Genomic DNA, 13,539 nt, shown 5'->3' on the forward strand with positions numbered 1-13,539 from the left:
TTACGCCATGCATTCGGTGTGTACTTCCCTCTGGACAAATACCCAGCGGCGTCTACCATCCCCCACAGCAACTCGCAGCTGCACTCTCCGGGAAAACCCACCCCTCTCTACCCCCTCTTCCCTTTGCACGCATCCATCTTCCAGCCCAATTGGGCAGCAGGTTAGTGGCTACAGCCGTCCTTAAGGGTGCATAGCGAATTGGGGCGACCACCCCGGGCCCCCCGTTTGGGGGGGCCCAAGGCTTTGACGTCACGCTGTTCTATGGTTCTTTCGGTAAAGTCACGTAGATAAAAAAAAAGAATGATAAAAAAAATAAAGTGATTAAAAAATATCACAACGTTTCGATCGCAACACAAGCGGTCGTCATCAGGAACAGGGAGATTAGCCTCTGAAGGCAAACTGTTTATAAAGGTTTAGAGATGGGCGGGGCAGCTAATGTTAATGTAGGAGAAAGCCCCACACCGGCAGTCGGTCTACAGTCTACACCAATCAAAGCATTGCGCCTCGCTCCACACACCCACACTGCTGACGGTGGAGGTTGACAAGAAAACACAAATGAAGTCATGACCCAAAGTGGTTGATGTCATCTTTCCAATGATTGCTTAGCTTATAACCATCCTCTTGGTTGAAATTGTGTCTGTATCTGTAAATATGGATGGCTTCATGAACGAATCTTTGTTGATAGCCAGTAGGCTTGCAAAGTACCATAGTCTTAGAGAAATAAATTTCGTGCGAGCCAGTTGCATTAAAATAATGCTCAGCCACGGCAGGAATATTGGTCCTACCATGTTTCAAATCTGCCTTAAGCTCACGGACACGGTCCGAGACATGTCGCTTAGTTTCCCCAATGAAACTGCTGCTGCAGATACAGCCTGGTTTGTAGACGCCGGGATATTGCATGTCAGGAATCTTGTCCTTCACAGATGGGATCAGATCACGAATTTTATGTACTCTTTTAAATCGGACCTGGATCTTGTGTTTGTTCATGATTTTGAAAATATTTTTGGTTACCCCTGCTATGTATGGCAAGGTGATGATTTCGGTTGGATCCTCAGATGGCTGCTTTCTCACGGTTGGGGTGATGGCTTTGCGGATTGTGTAGTCAGAGTATCCATTCCCCTTGAGAGCTTGGTATACGTGTTTGAGTTCACTGGTTAGGTGTTCATGGTCGAAGATACATTGAGCTCTAAAGTGTAGTATTTTGATGAGGGAATTCTTCTGGGATGGGTGGTGGTGGTGGAAATCAGGTTTTGGATAGTCGTCAGTATGGGTTACTTTCCTGTAGACAGAATAGCTCATTGAGTCATCAGGTCTCTTTTTGATTAGGACATCCAAGAAAGGTAGCATGCCATCCTTTTCTACTTCCATGGTGAATTTGATGGCTAGGTCTATGGAATTGATGTGATTGAGGAATTGGTTCAGAGCCGGTCGGCCATGTGGCCAGATGGCAAACGTGTCATCTACGCACCTCTTCCACAAGGACAGGTGTAGAGTGGATGCCTGGATGGCGTCCGTCTCAAAATGTTCCATGAAAATATTGGCTACAACCGGAGATAAGAGAGAACCCATTGTGGGGCCTTCAGTTTGTTTGTAGAATTTTCTATTCCAGGTGAAGTATGTATTTGTGAGGCAGTGCCTCACCAGGGCCAGTACATCAGCATTCCATCCTTGTTGAACCAAATCTTCAATTATTGCAATGGTATCAGGCACAAAAACTTTGGTTAACAAAGAAACTACATCGAAACTAACGAGCAAATCACCTGGGGACAGTGAGATGTCTTTAATTGACGATATCAGGTGAGCTGAGTTAAGTACAGAAGAGGTGGTCTTACCAGTGAATGGCTGCAAGGTCTCAGATATCAGGCCAGTTTGTAGGTGGGTGAGCCAATGGTGGAGACGATGGGACGAAGGGGTGTACCTTCTTTATCGATTTTTGCTAAGCCGTATAATCTGGGTGGTCTAGCAGCAGAAGGTTTTAAGGAAAACAGTTTGGTCTGTTCAATTAATGAAGCTAAATCAGTGATGATACTGTTCGTTTTTGTAACGAGGCTGTTGGTGGGATCTCTTTTATTTTTTGTGTAAATACCATCATTAAGACGGTCCTGAATTTTGTTATTATACACTGTTTTGTCCATGATGACCGTGGCATTGCCCTTCTCGGCGAGAGGATGACGATATCTCTCTTTTCAATTGAGATAACTCAAAACGCTCATCCTTACTGATGTTGCTGACTGGTATCTTATTGCTTTTGAGGGTTGCAGCGACTTCAGATCTTGTCATGCCTGCAGCGATGTGTCCCAAACCCTTAAGAGCTACATCGACCTGGGAAATGATGTCATCCACTGGTATGTGTGTGGGGGTGACTGCAAAGTTTAACCCTTGAGCTAAAACCGACTTTACACCATCGGAAATTGGGCTATTACTCAGATTAATAACAACCTTGTCAACGTCTAATTTTTTAACATGTGGGTCTGATTTCTTCTTGGAAAGGAGGTTAAACTTGGAATTCAGGTTATTATTATATTTAGCTGACATTGTAGCAGCTGATGAAGCAGTCAGGTTATCTACATGTTCCCAATCAGATGTCAATGTTAAGTGTGATTTCAAGAGTGTCTTGTCTAAATGATCTAGTTCAGTACGGAGCAGTCTAATTCTCTCTGAGATCATGGCCAAGCTAGCCCTGAACAAGATTCATTTGGCATTGGAAGATGTGACGGCAGCAGAAGTCAGTGTAAATGAGATCGGTATTACCTTAGAGTCGCGGCATCTCTTCAGAAATGTGAGTGACTCGATCAGATGAGCTTTCTTGTCTTGGAGTTCGTTAAAATATCTTATGGTTATGTGGAAACCCTCCCCACAGAGGCGGTTAAATTTTGACTTCAAACTTTCGTGACTGCAGGAATTCATATTTTATGGTTCTTTCGGTAAAGTCACATAGATAAATTAATCATAAATAATACTTCTGGTTTAGTTTTAAGGTGTCGGGGGGCCCCCAGTGGGGGTTTTCCCCGGCCTCGCACCTCCCCCCCCCCTCATGGAAGGCCCTGGTAGTGGCACAATGGTAACGCTTGTTGTGCTTTGTGAAAAAATAAGAGCTCTGGGTTTTGATTCCTGACTCCAGGCACCATTCTGCAGGGGTTTCCGTTGGGTTCACGGATTTTTCTCCCGCAGATAAAATGACAATACACGTGACTCGTCTTGGCAAATATCGGAATTCTGAAACATTACTTGCAAGTGGTACCCTGAAATTGTGGCAGGAGTAGCTCGGGGCGAGAATGAGCGTCAACATCAAAAGTGATTTCGTACTCAAAATGAGCATTGAGGCGTTGTGCTCATGTCCTGTTTACAGTCCTGAACATTCTACAATCCTACGGTAAGGTGAGCGTATCAATTGGACAACCACTGTTGACTTCCATACAAAGTAGTACAGTACCCAACTTATATATTTTTTTACCCCACGGGGATAATGCGCTGAGTCAACTGAACAAAGAGGGTTTTGAAATAGCAACCTCCGATGAGGGACTGGCTGGTCGAGGCTAGAATTTTGTTGATGAAAGCCTTGAATCGCGTTCTTAAATAATGTGGGGCAGCTCCTTCAAGGTTGTGTTGACTGTCGGGGGAACTGTGTGATTCGTGCGTCGGTGTGAGCCATAGTATAGGGAGCGGTTTACTCTACAAACCCGGCTACCCGAGTTTGATTCCCGATCACGGCTACCACCAACATAAGTGACGATTATTTGAACCGGTACTGGGCCACCCCGAAGTCAGCTCAGCCTCAAACGAATTCCTTGTGCAGTGTGTAGTGAAACATCGCCCCTGGGGAGACAGGTGACCAGCCGTGGTGCTGGCCACCTACTCCATCGTGTGTCACAGTGCAGGCCTTCATATATGATGGTCGCTAACAGGACTTGCCCCAACAGATTATTTAGGCTACACAGGATATCTTTGTCTCTGTGGTGTTTTTTAATTGTATTGGAAATAAAAAGCGGAACCCATCACAAAACCAACAAGAAGTAAGATATCCTCTTTCTTTTTTGGTAACAAGAACGAAACGCCTGGATGCAGAAGCCGCCCACATACAATCTCTGCATGGTTATCTTTATTTTTATAATACTGAAAAGAACGCGGGTCTCGTCTGTTGCAACACTCATCAGCCACATCATTTATGCACAAGCCTCGAAAAGACTCCCACTGTCTGCTGTGTAAACGTGTGTACTCTTTCATACTTGTGTATACCCTGTGTACACGCGTGTACTCGTACTCATCATCATACAGAGTGCCATATTTAGGCATACGATACAGCTTAGGGCAGGGATGGGCAACAAAAAATAAAAACAGCCGTATTTTTCGAATTCCGTAAAAGAAAACTCAGTGTATCAAGAGGCGTTACACAGTGAGTTGGAAAATAAAGGAGATAGGGAAAAACTACACTCTAAAACCGCAATTTTCCATAATAGAGTTTTCTGGGTTAGATCGCGTAAATATGTAAATGTGTCGTTAAAACCCGCCACCACCCAACACAACCAACTGGTAAGGGTTGTCACGTAAACAGAACATGCCCATTCGTCACTAGTCTAGTACAGCACACCGGTGTGTTGGAGAGCCAAGCCAGAACATTTACAATCTGAGTACGACGTTTTGCCAGTAATTACAACGAGCAAAGACCCGTGTAGTCACCATACTGATACCCAAAGATTCACCACCCATAGGCTAACCACACAGAGACCCATAAACTCATCACACAACAGACCCATAGATTCACCACACAGACTCATAAACACACTACACTAAGACCCATAGACTCAGTAGACAGGGACCCATTACCTCACCACAGAGAGACCCATAGACTCACCACACAGAAACCAATAGACTCACAATAGAGATACCGCTAGACTCACTACACAGAGAGGCATAGACTAACCACGCAGATACCCATAGACCCAACACGCAGAAAGCCATAGAATCAACACAATGGACCATGACTCACTACACATAGAAAACTAGACTCAACACACAGATATCCATAGACTCATCACACAAAGCTAAAAACTCACCATACAGAGACCCATAGAATGACTATACAGAAACCATAGACTTACCACACAGAAACCGATAGACTCAGGACACAGATAGTCATAGACTCACCACACAGACCCCCTTAAACTCGTCATGCAGAAACCCATACACTCATCACACAGAGAGATATAGACTCACCACACATAGAGCCATAGACTCACGAGACGGAATACCCATAGAGTCAATACACACAAACCCAAAGACTCGCCACACACAGAGCTATCGACTCAACATACAGATAACCATATGCTCACCACACTGAGAGTCATAGACTCACCACACAGATACCCATAGACTCATCACACACAGAGCTAAAAACTCACCACACAGAAACCCATAGACTCGTCACAAAGAGCCATAGACTCAACATAAAGAACCCCATAGATTCCCCATACAGAAACCCATAGACTCAGGACACAAAAACCCAAAGACTCACTGTACAGAAACCCAATGAATAGCCACACACAGAGCCACAGACTCACCACACAGAGACCCATAGGCTCACCATGCAGATACCCATATACTTACCCCATACAGCCCCTTAGACTCACTACACAAAGACCCAGTGATTCATCATACAGAAACCCATAGATTCACCATTTAGAGACCCATAGACTCATCACACAGATAACCATAGACTCACCACACAGATACCCATAGGCTCATTATGCAGATAACCATAGGCTCACCACACAGAGAGCCGTAGACTCAACACACGGAGACCTATAGATTCACAATACAGAGACCCATATATTCAATATATATAGAGACCCATGGACTCACCACACAGAAATCCATAAGTTCAACATGAAAAGACCCATATGGGGCCTATTTAGCTTGACATAGCATAGGACCCCAGCAATGTCGCAATTCGGTCCTGGTGTTTACCCTGGGCACACGTGCAGCCAGGAGCGGGAATTCCCCAAAGCAAGGCAGCAGACCAAACTAAGCCATGTGTTGGACACGTGGTTGTGGCTTAGATATCACTGCAGAAGTTGACCAAGCAACTCAACTGTGAAGTTGTTAATCATCCCCTATGTAGTTATTCATCTACTATAGATCAACTCCTATATGACTCTAGTATTGAATGGCACTACTGATAAGCACGACTAAATAATCCACGTATGATCGTGTTTTTAAAATCAGTTATTTTTCATTACCGGGCAATAATACAGGAGGTGTTAAGATATACACCAAATAGACACCTATAGCAAGGCATCAGTTTAACATTAACGATACATCACACGTGTGGTAAAACATGCAAACAGACATGTTTTGTTACTAATGTACACATTATATTTTAAATGGATTGGCCTACACCAGAGACTGCCTTCTTTATTGCCTTGTCTCTCCACCAGTGTTAGACCAGAGAACAATGCTAAACATCACAAAGATGATGCAAATAGGGAAGCATAAATGTCTTGGCATTGTCCTGTGAATACCCTAGTGAAGGCTGGTGAGAGATCATGAGAGTTGTGGGAGGAATGTTAAGAATTATGATTTAATACAATTGTAGTGACATCGCTGGATTGTCACCATGTTGTGGGTGCAGTACCAGCCCTAGAGGGGTACGGTGTACATTGAGTAACATCACTGGATAGCACCATGTTGTAAGTGCAGTGCCAGCTCTACAGGAGACGGTGTGTGGGTGCCGACCTAAGATGAAGGTCGTGTGAGGCTATGGTACTCTGGTTGACCCGGGAGGACACGTGACCGGTTAAGATGACAGGGGGGCCCCCAAGAGGGGGCTAGGGGGGTCACGTGATGGGGACCCAGGTCCTTCCCGATGGGTCTGGAAGGGGGAGGTGGCCAAGGGCGGAGCCAGCCACGCCGCAGAAAATATAAGCTGAGTCCTGAGAGGGATCGTGGTTGTTCATCCCGGGAAAGAAACCCTTCGTCTAATATCTCCGTTCTACGAGTGTGTTGGAACTAAATAAATGCGCTGCCTCCAAAGTCTACGTCTGCGACTCAGTTGAACCCACTACACAATTGTTATTCAGTCCATTCCCATCCCTGTGGTGCAGGGCGATCACAAAGGAAGGCACTGCTGTGTGTCGCAGACACAGTCTACATCAGGTTCACAGTAGGGGGCGATGCTGCTAGGTGTAATCCCAATTGAGTACTCTGTGGTGTTATTAACGAATTTATACAATCTTGACAATAGCGCCAGCACACAATGGCTTAATTGTTCAATCAATATCACGGGATCTTTGAAATCCTCCGTGAAGCAGAGGGCCAGTGCGTTTTTAGAGTGGTGCATGTGTATGCACGCATTGAGAAGCTGTTTGAACGATGTTGATGGCCAATATGAAAGGCAGCCCGAAAGTTGTCCTTCAGCTCAGGCCAGACATTGCCCATCTTGGTACCACTTATGGTGACAGAGCTGTGTTGGTTCCGATTTCTTGATGTGGCCAGTAAGAGTGAATTATGTGATAAACATTTCAAGCGAGTCATGTAGCAGTGTATTGGGTTGCTTCGTCGGGTCACTTAAACAAAGCTAACCTGGTTTTCTGAGCTGCGTTACGATTTGCAGAAGATGCTCCGTACAGGAGAATGCGCCACTGTGACCTCCTATGCCATGGCTGGGCATATGTCCTTGGACGTGAGAAGACATTTTAACTGCAGGGCCATTTTCATTCACAAGGCTACCATCCGTAGATAAGCTATTTATTTGTTTAAGCTTTTTTTTTAATTACCATTAGACAATCCTAAAAATGTGCAACACACCTCTGCTTGTCTTTTAACAGTTCCCACACTTTACCTCACCACACACGGTACCTGCTTAGTGCTTATTGACCAACTGTGAGGGCCCCCATATTGTTGAGTGGATAGAGCGGGGTATTAGGAGCACTTGCCCCATTATTGAAACCGCCTTCCTGGCCAGGAGATGGGCTTGAACCAGTGACCTCCGCACTGCAAAGCCTGTGCGGTATCTTTCCCCACGACAGCCCTTATGTTTCTGAGATAAAAGTTCTTACACTTAATGCGAGGCATTGGTAAATGTACGACAATCCTTAACTGGTTGGCACCGGTGTTTCTCTCTCTCTCCATACACCCCTCTCGCTCTCTATTTTCTCTCTCTCTGCACGCCGGGAAATGGGTGTGTTCTCATGCCACTCCTGCTAACCTGCTATCCGCACATAGGGGCCTAGTTTTTCCTCTATCCTGACCTCGCCTGAGAGAGTTTTATGCACCTTTTATTTTCCTCTCGGAGTTGGCTTGTGTCCGCAAATCTTCTCCCCTTCACTGTAAACAGTTGTTAATGCATGTGGTGTTCTTCATTTCTGTTTTCCTGGTGCTTTTCTGCCCATACGGCACTCACCTCGCTTCAGTAATTTTTTTCAAATATCTTTTTCTTATCACGTTAGTTTTATTGTTGCTGCTCCCTATATCAACAATGGCAATAGGATATTTACGAGGCTCTTACTCGGCATAATGGCCTCATCTGCTTTCCTCTAGTAGAGGTCAATATAGAGGACGTAGCTGCGGCTGGAGGGACCTGTGTCTGGCAAGTGTCCTCGCCACCTCACACATGAGCTGTGGCGTGGTCTTGCTCCTGGCCAAGGAAGATTTGGTGGTGCACGTTCCGGGAACGGGTCTGAACATTAAGGGGAAGCTATTTCTGCAGTGCACTCCTCTGGCTTCCATCGCTGTAAAAGTCCTCATCTCCAACACCCCACCCTTCCTGAAAAACGCCGGCTTGCAACGAGATCTACAGCGGTTTGGGAAAATCGCGGAGGTGGCAGCAGAAGCTGGAACACATGTCTTTTCAGCACCAAACGCTCATAATTTTAAACGCCCACAACCGTGAGCTGGATGTGAATATCAAATACACAGTGGGCGGCGACGTCTACACCGTGTACGTGTCGACTGAGGTGCAGCGGTGCTTCAGGTGCGGTGGTGTCGGCCATGCTCAGAGAAACTGCCATGCCAAGGAAAAATAGAAGGCTGCATAGCTGGTGCTAGACAGTGCAGCAGCAAAAGCTGGCCACTGACTTGGTGGCCGAACACACTAAGCCGTCGACTGAAAGTGAAGACAGCTTCACCACGGTCGAGTCACAAAAGCGTAGCACAAAGGGAAGCCCTGCCGGAGGAGGGCGCGCTGCCACTAGGTCCAAGTGCGTAGCCACCGCCGACAAGCCCGACCCACCAGATGCAGTGGAGGCCGAGGAACGACCCCCAGTGGACGCCATCTCAGATGGCTCTGAAGGGAGAGCGATGCCAGCAAGAGCAGTTGATTGCGGCCTGGGGGGGGTTGGCGAGGTGGAAGAGGCCTGGTCAATGGACGCTGCCTCGGCTGCCTCTAATAAAGGGGCTGCAGGCTGGCACAGTGTCTGCTGGTGCCACAGTGCTGGAGGGCACCAGCCAGTTCACCTCACCTGAAGAGGTAGCTGTAGAGACTCAGTCTGCAGAGGAGAGCCACCCCATTTCGATGAGGCCCTGGTGTTTGTGTCGCCTCAAGAGGAGTCTGCCCAGCCACAAGCGATCACACACGGGGACTCTGACAATGAGTTGTCAGCATCCAACTTATGCGACAATGCGAGTGTGATGAGTTTTTCACAAATCAAGAGTGAGCATAAATATGTGCCCAAGGAGATCCACCATTTTCTGCAGTCTACCTACAGGAAGTGTGGGGTGAAGATCGAGGCCTTCTTCCCGGATATGATGGGCTTCACAATTCATTCTACACAGCTACTGCTACCACTCACCATCATGACTTCAAGTATTAAGGTAGCCAGTCTGAACTGCAACAGTGCTCGTGGCGACAAGATGTGGGACCAGATCTGCTGCTCCCTCAGGAACAGAAGGTAGACGTGACTCTCCTCCAGGAAACTCACCTAGATACCACTCTGGAGGCCCAATTAGAGAACATTCCAGATGGCCAGGCCTTCAGCCATGCTGAGGACAACCTCGCTGGAGTGGCAATTGTGTTTAGTTCGCGGTTGGTACCAGAGAGCATGGTCTTCAAAGAGATAATTAAAGGGTTCTTAATTTCAGTTGACTTTGTTTTCAATAATTCTAGGCTGAGGCTTTTTAACGTGTATGCGCCGAGCACAGATTCCGAGAGGAAGCTTTTCTTTGGCATGCTTCGGGATGCCCTGGCGACAGACAATACAGAAGATGTGTGCACGGTCATGGGGGGAGACTTCAACTCCATCCTGGACCCGGCTCTCGACTACAACACCACCAAGCCTCATTTGAAATCTGCATGGCCATTAGCCGAACTACTGCTGAAACTGGATTGGGTTGATGTGTGGCAGCTACAACATCCCACCCGTCGGCAGTACTCCTGGTGCTGCTGGTGCTCTCAAAGGAGGATAAGCCTTGCCAAGCTGGATCGACTGTACAGTATGTCAGCTCCAGCAGTGTGAACTTGCTTGGTGACAGTAAAATTGTCCCTTCCGGATTTTCTGATCACCACTTCATCTCCGTGCTGCTACAAATTCCCAGATTTGAGCGGAGCAGTGCAGAACCTACTGGAGACTCAACGTGCAGCTGCTTGAGAACAAGGAATTTGAGGATACCTTTTTGGCTCACTGGTTGACTGCCAAAAGCAGCTTCAACTCTTGGCAGCAATGGTGGGACAACACAAAGGCACAGGTCCGGGTTCTCTGTCAATTTCTGAGCCAGCACACCACCGCCAGAAAGAAGGTGGTACAGCACCTACAGAACGAGCTGCTGCTGCTGCTGGAGGCGGAGCTGAGCGCATCCCAGAGCACACACGAGGCTGAGATGCTGCCGGAGAAGCAGCGGCTTTTCAGGACAGTCACAGACCAGCAAGCGCATCGGTCTTTAGTGGGCAAAAAGATGCAGCACTTGTCTCAAATGGATTCTCCCTCGAAATATTTTTTTTCGCTCACAAAATAAACCGGCGAGCAATAACAATATTTTCAGTTTATAAACCCCAGATGAAGAAACAGTCACATCTAAAGAGGCAGATCGCTAAGATTGCGAGGGAGTTATATTCTGATTTATTTACTGCCGAAGGCATACAAGACGGGGCTGTCTAGGAGTTTCTGGACGATGCCCTACCCTAGGTTACTCTGAGAGGGTGCGTCTTGACAGCCCAGTCACCCTGGAGGAGCTCCATGCCACGGTGCAACGGCTCCCAGCCGGTAAAACACTGGGAATTGACAGCCTGCCAGTAGAGTATTATGTGGCCTTTTCGGATGAACATGGCCCCTGCCTACTTGAGTTTCTGACAGAGATCTTCTTTGGTTCTTTCGGTAAAGTCACGTAGAATGATAATAAAATAATAAATTGATAAAATAAAATAACACAATAATAATATTATTGTGTTATTTTATTTTATTTTATCAATTTATTATTTTATTATCATTCTACGTGACTTTACCGAAAGAACCAAAGAAGATGAATCATTGCAGTCACGAAAGCTTTAAATCGAAATTCTGACAGAGAGCCTGCGGAAGGGTGAACTCTCACAGAGCTGCAGGAGAGCGATGGTCACCCTGCGCCTCATTGTAAACTGGTGACCCGTGTTCCTCTTGTGCGCCGATTGTAAAATATTCTCCAAGGTGCTGGCCAACCGTCTCAAGATGGTGTTGGGTCAGTTGATCCGGCCTGAACAGTCATATTGTATCCCAAGCCAGTGCATATATGATGACATCAATATGGTCAGAGATACAATGTCCCTTTCAGAAACGCACAACATGGACTCCTCATCTCGGATCAGGAGAAGGCCTTTGATAAAGTGAGCCATGAGTAGCTGGGTAAACTGCTAGCGTCTTTCGGCTTCAGCCAGGCATTTATCTCTCACGTTAGGCTCCTGTACACACCTCATGAAAATCAACCAGCGGCTCAGCAGCACTTTTCCCATAACAAGGGGGGTCAGACAGGGATGCCCTCTATTGGGCGACTTCCACCCTGTCTATTGAGCCACTCCTACTCCACTTGAAACAAACTCTGTCTGGTTTCAAGGTTCCAGGACCTGAAGATGCAGCCATCAAGGTCTCTGCGTACACAGACAACATATGTATCGTGGTTAACGATGTGAGGACATGTCCACACTCTGCTGGGTGGTGGGAGTGTATGAGAAGGCCTCTTGTGCCAGGGTGAACTTTGTCCAAGTGTGAGGCTCTGTGCTTGGGGTCACAGTGCGGCGTACTTTCTGTGCTTCTCCCAGGAAAATTCAGTTGACAGGTTGACAGTATCAAGTACCTGGGAGTCTACCTGGGCAAACCACTCGTCGCTAACAATGGGACCTGGTCGACATAATTGAGAGTAAATTGCTGGCATGGGCATGCCTCGCTTTGCAAATGTCCTTTCGGGGGCGAGTGCTCATCGTTAATAACCTGGCAGCATATGTGCTGCGACACAAGACCAAAGCCCTCCAGCCTCCGGGCTGCCTACTCACCAGAGTGAACCGGTCACCCATGCACTTTGTATGGAACGGGAAGCACTGGCTGAGGCTGGGATTTATCTGCCTGCTAGTAGGTTAGGTTGGTTAGGGACTGGCGGATGTTTCTGCCAGGGTGATGAACTTAATTCTTCTGGCCGTGAGGCTGCTGCTGTACGAAGAAGAGGAGCTACCCTGGATGTCGCTGGCCCTCAGCCTGCTGAGAGACGCAGGATGTCTCTGTTGTTCCTGTTAGACCTGGGCCTGGTTAACTACACGAGGCTGACATCTTATTACCAGAGACTTTTTGACGCATGGCAGAGCTTTTAGTGGAGCAAGGGCACACACACACACTATGACATCAAACATTTATTGAACGAACTCTTGTTCTGCAATAGTCTCTTCAAATGGATCAGAGGAGAAAAGACTTTGCCCCTACGCTTCACCTAAGTAGAGGTGGGGACAGTCAGCAACCTCGTGAATGGCCACCAGTGGAAGTCGAAGACGGCAGCTGAGATCACCAGCACTGCGGGACTCCACTCCACGCTAGCCGGGGAGAAGCTGCTGCGGGACGTGCTCCGAGTTATGCAGGCGCTATGTTTGAAACTGGAGGCGCCGGAGGATAGTAGCGACTACCTGCATTAAGCCTCCTGGCCGCATTGACTCTTGGAAGCTACAGAAACTTAGAGGCTGCAGGAACGTGTCCCTAATGAGCGTGCCAAAGAGAGCGCTCTACATGTGCTGCGTGAAGGCGCTGCATTTTGAGGGCCCGACGAACCTACCTGTTTGTGACATGCACACACGATGCTGTATTGGATTTGATTTCTATCGAAATTGGTTCTAGGTGCTTATGCTGCTGGCAAAAATAAAATTGAATTTTCCCATAGACAATAGAAACAGCCATATTTAACAGGATTTAACTGGTAAAAATCCGCAACAAAACAATGGAAATTTCTTCTTAGATTTGAAGTTTTCGTGACTGCAGGGATCCATACTCTTTGGTTCTTGCTGTGGTTGTCCCACCTGATGACGGACGCTTGTGTTGCGCCCGAAACGTCGTGATTTAATTTACTTGATTTTATACCTACGTGAATTTATCGAAAGAA

General features: G+C 47.0%; 1 protein-coding gene across 2 annotated transcripts in view; it reads right to left on the reverse strand.

Annotated features, from left to right (window-relative positions):
* Nucleotides 1-2,971, reverse strand: part of LOC142907714 (uncharacterized) — a 43,223-nt gene extending 40,252 nt beyond the window's left edge. For both annotated transcript variants that reach the window (XM_076057368.1, XM_076057366.1), the window contains exon 1: nucleotides 2,752-2,971. The gene's annotated coding sequence lies outside the window, so the exon portion shown is untranslated. The remainder of the gene's footprint in view (nucleotides 1-2,751) is intronic.
* Between the last annotated feature and the right edge of the window lie 10,568 nt (nucleotides 2,972-13,539).

The sequence above is a fragment of the Petromyzon marinus genome, chromosome 82 (genome assembly GCF_048934315.1).
Source record: "Petromyzon marinus isolate PM22_M1 ecotype Great Lakes invasive population chromosome 82, UKy_Petmar_22M1.pri1.0, whole genome shotgun sequence".
Classification (NCBI taxonomy): Eukaryota; Metazoa; Chordata; class Hyperoartia; order Petromyzontiformes; family Petromyzontidae; genus Petromyzon; species Petromyzon marinus.